We start from the raw sequence: 9,214 nt of genomic DNA on the forward strand, positions 1-9,214 counted from the left end.
TTTATGGTGCATTTATGTGTGTTATTTAATAATATAAGTGGGTTTGAGGATGTTTAATGGCTTAAATTCTTCCAACCAAAAAAAGTGTCTTGCGTACACTAATAAATACTTGGACACACAAAATTGTTGTTTACAAGATCACCCCAGTGTTCACTAAACACTTTATTCAAGATAATGATATAGTCGATAGATACTTAGATACTTCATAAAAGGATTAGTTCACTTCAAAATGAAAATTCTGTCATCATTTTATTATTTCAAACCTGTATGAATTTCTTTCTTCTGCTGAACACAAAAGAAGATATTTTGAAGAATGACGGTAACCAGACAGTTGATGGATTTCCATAGTATTTTTTTCCTACTATGGAAGTCAATGGGTGCCATCAACTTTCTGGTTACCGGTATGCATCAAACTATCTTCTTTTTGATTTTCATTTTGAAGTGAACTATTCCTTTACCTGTAGGCTAACTTCTTAATATAGCATGTATGCTAACATATGTGTTAATCAGCATTTTACAATGACTTTGAATGCGGCTCATCCAATCAGAACTTATGTTCAAATAAACCATGTAATTAGAGGGAAAAATAATAAATAAAACAACTCTTTCCTCGCCATTGACGGAAATTTCCGGCTTTCCGTGTTTTCACTGTCATACAATAGGCATAGGCATCAAGATGCTATAGGCATCTTCTGAATCTCCAGATCAAAAGACGAAGCAGAAACAAGCGATAGCATATGTAAGCAGATGCATATTATGCAAAATAACACGATCATCAACATTAAACTGCATATACTGTAAATCAAAACTGCCTAATGTTACCGTATAAAATGTCGACCCAGAACGAGGTATAGGACTCTGAAGCTTTGGGGGTGTTATGGACGGGGTGTTAATTTTTTTTTAAGCAGAGGGTCTGTTCTTTCTTTTGATATATTGCATGTTCAGATACTCGTACAACAAAATATTCTGGGGGCCATGAAACTTTGGGGCGCTGGCAGGGAAAGAGTTAAAAAAAATATATATATATATATATATTTGCTACCGAATATATTTTGCATTCAAAGACTAATGGTTAGATCCTAATGCAGACCATGAAATGATAAAAAAAACTGCATATTTTTTATTAATTAATAGAAACCATGATTCAAGAAGACACTTAGAGGTGAAAGTGGTGTGTGTGTGGTTTTAAGCATTATATTATTTAATTTCTCATTGCTGAAGTATGAGCAGTGTTTTAGACACCCTCCCCAGGGCAGCATTAATTTTATCTGAGGTGAATCAGCATTTACAGCTCCTCTCTGAGCTAATGTAAGGACATACCCATGAGCCTCTTTCATCAGCACACATTAAAGTCAACATCTGTCATAGATCTCTGATAAACTTATTAAACTTGCAGCAGAGCTGGCGAGAGAGAGAGAGATGTGGGGTTGTCTCTTGTTTTTCCGGTTGTGTTAATGCAGTATTCTGCAGATGTGTCCGCCGACTCTCACACTTCATTCATGAAGAGGAAGAGGTTAGGGAAGTGTTTCAAAAAATATCAGCAAAAGGTCTACAAAACGAACTAACAATCAACTTCGAAAAGTTTAAGCCTTTGTTCTTACGCAGAACCAGCTGCATAAACTGTTAAGATAAAAACATAACTTAAAGAAGGTAAACTTTGGACTTCTGGGTCCTTAACTTAAACTATTTGTCCCACTCTGACACTGACTAGATATTTAAAATAATGTATGCCACTTTTTATTGGTAACATAAGACATTTGGCATTATCAGGATCCACAAATATTCCCCCATTGCATTATTATATTATATTCAACATTATATATATATATATAGTATTTTAATGTAGTACTGGCACTAAAACTCTGTAAACCTGAATTTTTTCTCACAAATTAATTTTGGGTGAACTATTCACAATACACATTTTTGCATTGCGATATATTGTGACTCGCCTAATAGATACAAATGTTTAATAATTCACACATAAAATTAATATTACATTTCTACTATTTGATGTTTTAAAGTTTTGTTCATTGATATTTCATTAAGTCAATTCTGTTAGATAAATATTAAGATTTAGTAAGTAAAGTTAGTTGTCGTAAATGTAGTGCTGGGCGATAAACGATCGATATATCGAGTTCGCGATAAAATGTACGTCGATAACGATGATAGGCTCTGGATATTTTTACTCGATATGGATTAATCTAACAATCACACAGCAGAAATAAATATGACAACAGCTATAGTCAGTAACTTGCATGTCGCTAATAATTATTAAAATATTTCTGCAAACAGCACGGTTTCCTCCATAGTGTTTTCAGCATCTTCGTCTCAATATGTGGACATGAACTCACTTCCAGAGCGGCTTTGAGTCACTTCAAGAGCTTTTCACCGTTTCATTTTAGAAAAACTACAGTCAAATTCGCACATTCGCAGAGATTTTCAGGACAACCCGTCAAAATAAAAGTCTGGTTTAGCTTGAAGAAATTATGACAAATATATCAACTACTGTTTACTAAAATGTACTTCTCAAAGTAATAATATTATTATTTCTAACTAAGAAATATCATACAATATATATTTTTTACCCACGTTTTAAAATTATATAGTTCTGTTGCGCATCATCTTATTTGACAAAATAAAACAAATGAAATCAAATGAAAATATAACAATTTACAACTAAACTTAATTTTGACTACATTTTTTAAAGTTTATATACATTTGTATTACATCATAAAAAAACAGATTCCCAAAAGAATAAAATGGAAAAAAACATTATTTAGGGGAAAATAAAATGGACATCATGGGGCCCTAAATTAAAAGGTAACTCTGTGGAGTTTAAATATGAACAAACAACTTTACATTCATTCTCAAGGTCTAACAAATATGCAGAAGGCATTTACTTCTCCATTAATGGTAAATTAATATTGTAATAAATATCAATATCATATGGGGGAATTCTTTTTTTGACCATATCACCCAGCCTTACATAAATGTCTCTTTACTAGCTCTAGCTGGTAGATAATGCAACACGTATTTAATGATACTGATCTTTGTTTGACATCGTCAAATAAACCTAAGCTTTATTTCCAGACAGACATCACTTAAAGCATTAACACAGTTTGGAGAGTCAGATGTTGATTCAGTAAACAATTCTTCAGACCAATTCAAACCAATACAGGCCCATCAATTTCATCATTAAATATCTGGGGTCTCATTTATAAACGTGACGTACGCACAAAACGGGGCTGAAAATGTGCGTACGCCGCTTCCGACGCATAAGTCGACGCATTAGTTGTGATTTATAAAAACAAACTTGACGGGAAAATTTGCGCACCTGCACGCAAACTCTGACCCATGCGTAGGGGAGCGCGGGGCACAATGTAACACGGGGCTAGTTGTAACACACTTGTTTTAAATACTTCCACATATGCTAGGATGACGAAACTTAGTGTATTTACTAGTTGCCATATCAACACTATATAGAGAAAAAATTGCGCCAAAATTATTATTTTTTTGGAAGATATCCATAGACATTTATTAAACCATAGCAAAAGTACATTTCTTAAGTTAATTTTTCATCTCTATTTTTTGTGTTTATTTAAAATTAGACAAATCTGATATTATTTTAATCTCCGATATGTTATTTAACAGTTGAGATCATACTTTAATGCTTCGCTAACTAGCAGAAGACACTAGCAGGGTTTAAATCCCAGTTGTGCAGGCGGGGCATGTTGTAACACTGCGTTACAATGTGCCCCTATTAGAAATATGCTATTATATTCTATACTTTTATTAATTTTATTGAGAAAACGTGAGAAAAAGGTGAATAAAGACTGAGAGTCAATGTTCAGAAATTACTAATTATTTATTTGTTTTGAATTATTTAGTATAGCGGTGTTTTCCTGTGTTCGTAGTCAAAACTCAAAAATGAGTTTATATTTAACTATTAAAAATTGCCATTATTTTATATGAAAGAGTTTTTTAATTGTATTTTATTTAGAAAATATTTTAGTTTGTCTTGTATATATTTTTTATTAGATCAGATAACATTTTAAGCTGTCATATGTCATGTTACAATGTGCCCCTCACATGTAAGTCGCTTTGGATAAAAGCGTCTGCTAAATGAAAATGTAAATGTAAATGTTACAATGTACCCCACCTATGGGGCATGTTGTCACATTTCACTTCCATTCTTTCGGGGGTATATCCAGAAAAAAAGTATATACTGTATTAATAAAACAAAACCACATAATTGTACTAGACATGTGGGAAATTAATGTGGAAAAAAATAAATACTCTGAACCATAAGTAGATTTACACAAACTGAGAAAGTCAAAAAGCGTTACTTTGTGCCCCGCTCTCCCCCGAACGTTTTGGAGATGGAGCAGTTTGGCGACACCGATGGTGAGCTGGAGTTAAGCGTCTTTTTGGTCACTTTTAGACAGAAAATCTAAAGAAATACAAGATAATACAAATTTAATTTCACTCACCCAGTAGCGCGGGAAGGGGGAGCCCCCTCGTCATAGCATCAGCACCCCCAAGTGGGGGGCTGTGGACTAACATAATATTGTAGGCTACTTTAAAAACGTGAAATAAAAATAAATAAATGGACAGCGTTAACTAACTCTCTTATGCCTAATGTAGTGAGTGTTCAAGCTACGGAGAAAATGAAATTAAGTTTGAATTTGTCATGCTTTGTTCCGATCAGAGCACGTGAGTGGAGAGCGCATTTCTGAATATTCCGCTCCGCTCCCTCATTCCGCTCAGGGTCGCTCGCTCAGCCCAGAATGGCCTGCTGGTTCGAAAATATGTGGAATAAGTGCTGCCTCCGACTAAAATGTTTTTCTAGTCGACTAGTAGTTGTTCATTTAAGCCATTAGTGGACAAATCGCCCCTTTATATTAATTTTATTACTTAAATAGGGCCTATTTAATAGGCTATATACAGGATGAGCGTGTACATAGCCGTACTCAAGCGCACGGCCGCACGCATAAAGATTGCCACAAAGAACCGGCAAAAGTATGAATGTGTCAAAAATAGCAAGGACACATTTAATTGTTTATTAATAAACTGGTGTTTTCTGTGTTGCTGCAAAGATGAAGTTGGCGATGTGGACTCGCCATGAACGCCAGAGAGAAATGCATGTGAAATGCACATTTCATATGGATTAAATAATCAGGGTGTAGCCTATTTCTTTTCGTTTTGAATAGTTTCGTTTAAAAGTAGACATTTCAAGCTTTCTATAATGGATAGCCTATATTTCTCAAATCTGTGATGCACAAGCTGAGCTTCAGCGCCCTCCAGTTCACGTGCAATGCAAGTGATCGGCTGCGTTCGAAACCGCATACTTCCCTACTATTTAGTATGGGAAAAAGAGTAGGCGAGCGAAAAAGTATGTACGAATCCAAAAGAGTAGGCGAGAATTACCTGGGCGACGTACTAATTATCGCGAGATTCGGACTTAAGTGCGTTCGAATATGCCTACTTTCCTACTATATAGTAGGCGAAAACAGTACGTGAAGGAAGCAGTACGTTCGAAACATCGATATTCATAAAAGAGTAGGCGAGAAGTTCCCGGATGGCTTACTGATTCTGGACAGATTTTTGAGTGCTCAACCGATGGATACTCTTCTATCCCAGGAGGCCACGCGAGAGGATACGTCATAAAAAAGAAGAAGAAGGATAGGTCATACTCGAACGTGACGGAAAGGATGACGGACGAGACTGTTTTCAAATGTGAGTTTTACAAATCAAATGATCGCATGTGTTGAACTACTGTACAGTAAACTGTTGAATTGTTGAAGGTGTAAAGACGCTATATATTTGTGATTTTGCTGTAAATCACATTTTATTATGGGATAGGATGAGCAGCTTACATATAGCTAACAGAGAAGCTCCAGTAAGGACACATACGTCTCCAAAGTGGATTTGCATACATTTTAAACCGTATACATCTTAAATACAATTACTAAATGTCTATTTAATATCTGGCAAGAAACTCTTCTATAAGAATTGCAGATTACTACGTCTAATAGACATGAAATAGGCATCTGAGTGATGTGTGCTATTATGTAGAACCAATCTATAAAGTAACTAAACATAAGTTATCTATTTTATTTGTCCATTAGTACTGTTGATAAATTAAGGAACATTTATGTAGGATAAAAAGTTAAAACAACCTCAACATGTAAATGTAGTGTTGAGCTCATAAATCACAGAGGTATGTGAGTCTCATGAAGCTGAATGCTGCCATCAAAGGCTTTGTGACATTACAGAAATGAATAACAACAACTATTTAAATATTAAGTTGTAGTTTATTTAAATTATTGTAATTTCAAACTGAGCTACTACAGCACTTTTCTGATTCTTGATTTCTGTGCATTTGCTGCACAGCTGTTGTGGTGGAGCAGGACCTGCAAGGAAAGATGATGGCGGCATTTGTGGAAAAAAAGCATTTTTGTCTTCTAAAAATAATGACTGCTTTTGTGTTATGTTTGTGCATTTTTGTCTTCTAAAAATAATGACTGCTTTTGTGTTATGTTTGTGCATTTTTGTCTTCTAAAAATAATGACTGCTTTTGTGTTATGTTTGTGCATTTTTGTCTTCTAAAAATAATGACTGCTTTTGTGTTATGTTTGTGCATTTTTGCAGCATCTGAAATGTCAGCAGACTGGTGTGAGTACTGAGGATGAGGAGCCCAGAGCTGAATCCTGGAGATGGTGCCATGGATGAGACCCTCCATCACTCCACCTGCCCTCATGAGACCCTCCACCTGCCCTCATGAGACCCTCCATCACTCCACCTGCCCTTATTGCCTCAGATTGTGAAGCACAACACATCACGCAACAACCTCCGGCACAAAGGCACGGCTCACCTCTGGCGGTCAGCTGATTCATCAGAATAAAGCCGCAGAATAGGAACCGCTGTGTTGAGACGGCAGAAGGATGTGGGGTTCAGTGCCTGTAGTCTACATACATGATTGTAGTTTGAATAAAGCTTTGTTTCATGTGTTGACTTGTATATGCATTTGTTTATTGTGTGATGGTGACTTTGATTCATTCTTTAACTAATTTATTAATATTTCTCATTGTTGTCAGTAAATAAAATACAATTAATTCATGCTTTATTTATTGTTTGAATGAAAATGTAGGTATGTTCGCTATATACACATCTAGAGTGTATTCATGCATAGCTATTTCAAATGAAATACATTACATTTTGTTTGTTTTATTGAATTATATCATTTTCAGTAAAAAGTAATATAATTAATTGGTCAGCATTTATCGTTGTTATTATTGTATGTTTTGGGGTGGGATAGCAATGCAATTCGTTCTGGGGTAATATTAATTTTTAATAATGATACTTACATTTTTCGAGTATAAAATCAACAGTTTTCTCCAATCTTCGCACAGCAGCCCTTTGTGCAGACATTACAAACGCTGAGGAAAACCGTTCTAGGTAGGGCTGTCGAGTTACTGATGTTATGAGGTATATGTGTATATATATCTATCTATCTATTGGCCTATATATATGTATATATATATATATCATTCATGGGTTTGCAAACATGAGATTTTATACACAGGAAAAAACCTATAAGGTTGAATATCTAAATATATATTTTCTTAAATAATTAATTATATAATACATTTAAAAAATGCATTTTCTGTTATTTATAGGCCTGAGGGATGAAACGAGAGTTAAATTTAACAAGAAAAAGAGGAAAACATAAAGCAGTAAGCCACTTTTGCTTATGGATGAAAATATTTGGATATAAAATAAAGAAATTAACAACATTTAAGAGATGACAATTTTGGGATTTCGTAATAAAAATAAATATCGTTAAGGATAAAACGGTGGGTCACATTAGTAGGGTATAAGAACTTAAATCAACCCTAAATGTACTCACAAAATAAATGGGCAGCAGTTTCTTCAAAAAGTCCACAAAAGGAGCAAGTTTAATCAATATCATGATATTTACAGACAGATTAATTAAACGTGTCGTTCAAATCTTTTAAGTTGTTGCGCTTGTGATAACGCGTCGTAGGTCACATGATAACGTCAACATGGCAGATGTCCGGTTCTCATTCATACTCAACGAGATCTGGCTATAAAGTACCAACTCTTTTAGCGCTCGTTAAGTAAGTACTTATTGAAATTAAGTACCTACTCATTGAGTATGCGGTTTCGAACGCAGCCATCGTGTTGGCGCCTTATTACATTGTCTGCTGCTATATTTTTGCTTCTTATTTATTAAATACAGGCAATTGGTTGATAAAACATTGATCAAAATTAAGATACAATTTATACAAAACGAAAATCAAAAAAAAAAAAAAAAAAAAAAACTCAATGAAGTGGTCAAAACCATGTCTCCAGTCATATTGTACATCTCATGATGTAGGCTATCTTTATCTTTCTCATGCTGCATATGCTCACTTTCATAATCAACATTGATTAAATTAAAAAATAACATTAGCCTATAATATTTAAACATAAATATGAAACTAAATGTTTTCTTTAATGGTTACAACACATATACAGTAGGCCTACAGAGAAATTTCATGTCTTGTCGTCAGCCACAACATAATGACGTCACATATTTTCCAACCCAGCCCTCAGCCCTCAGCCCCCAGCCCCCCTAGCATGAAACAGCTTCCAGCGCACATGCACTCACCAAGCCTGTCACTTGAAGCAAATATCCATCCCTTCTTAAATGTCCGCGCCACCGAGCGCGTTGGGCCGTTTAGTGAAACTGACACAAAATAAGTTTAAATAAATAAAATAATGATTTAAACTATGTTTTACTTCTGATATAAACATTTAGATTAAATATGACATTCAAATTAATGGAGAACACTTAAACATGAAATCATTACTGAGAAGTTACAAGTAGCCTACAACATTTTTATATATTCAAATTCAATCAATAGAAATATTTGTTGTGGATGCAATGTTTTTGAACACTTTTCCTGTGGCGTGCTGTGTTTTAATGTTTTAACCACAGAGATAATTGCTTATCATGATAATACAACATTGCCTGAGAAAATAGTTTCGTGCAAATAATGCCCAAGGCCTATCTGTTTCCATTAAAAATATAAATCAATTAAAAATACTATTCGGCCAGTGGAAAAGATGAAATGTATTTTACACTATTTGATTTATGTATTCAAAAACAAGACAAGGATAGGCAAGTACATGATTTTTATTAATGTAA

At 34.4% G+C, this 9,214-nt stretch overlaps 1 long non-coding RNA gene across 1 annotated transcript; it reads left to right on the forward strand.

Moving 5' to 3' along the window:
* Nucleotides 1-5,326: 5,326 nt before the first annotated feature.
* Nucleotides 5,327-7,124, forward strand: LOC311070186. Its single transcript, XR_014603633.1, has 2 exons — nt 5,327-5,736; nt 6,652-7,124. It is a non-coding gene; the product is annotated as an uncharacterized lncRNA (long non-coding RNA).
* The last annotated feature ends 2,090 nt before the right edge of the window (nt 7,125-9,214 follow it).

Source organism: Abramis brama (assembly GCF_963993115.1).
Source record: "Abramis brama genome assembly, chromosome: 19".
NCBI classification, from domain to species: Eukaryota; Metazoa; Chordata; class Actinopteri; order Cypriniformes; family Leuciscidae; genus Abramis; species Abramis brama.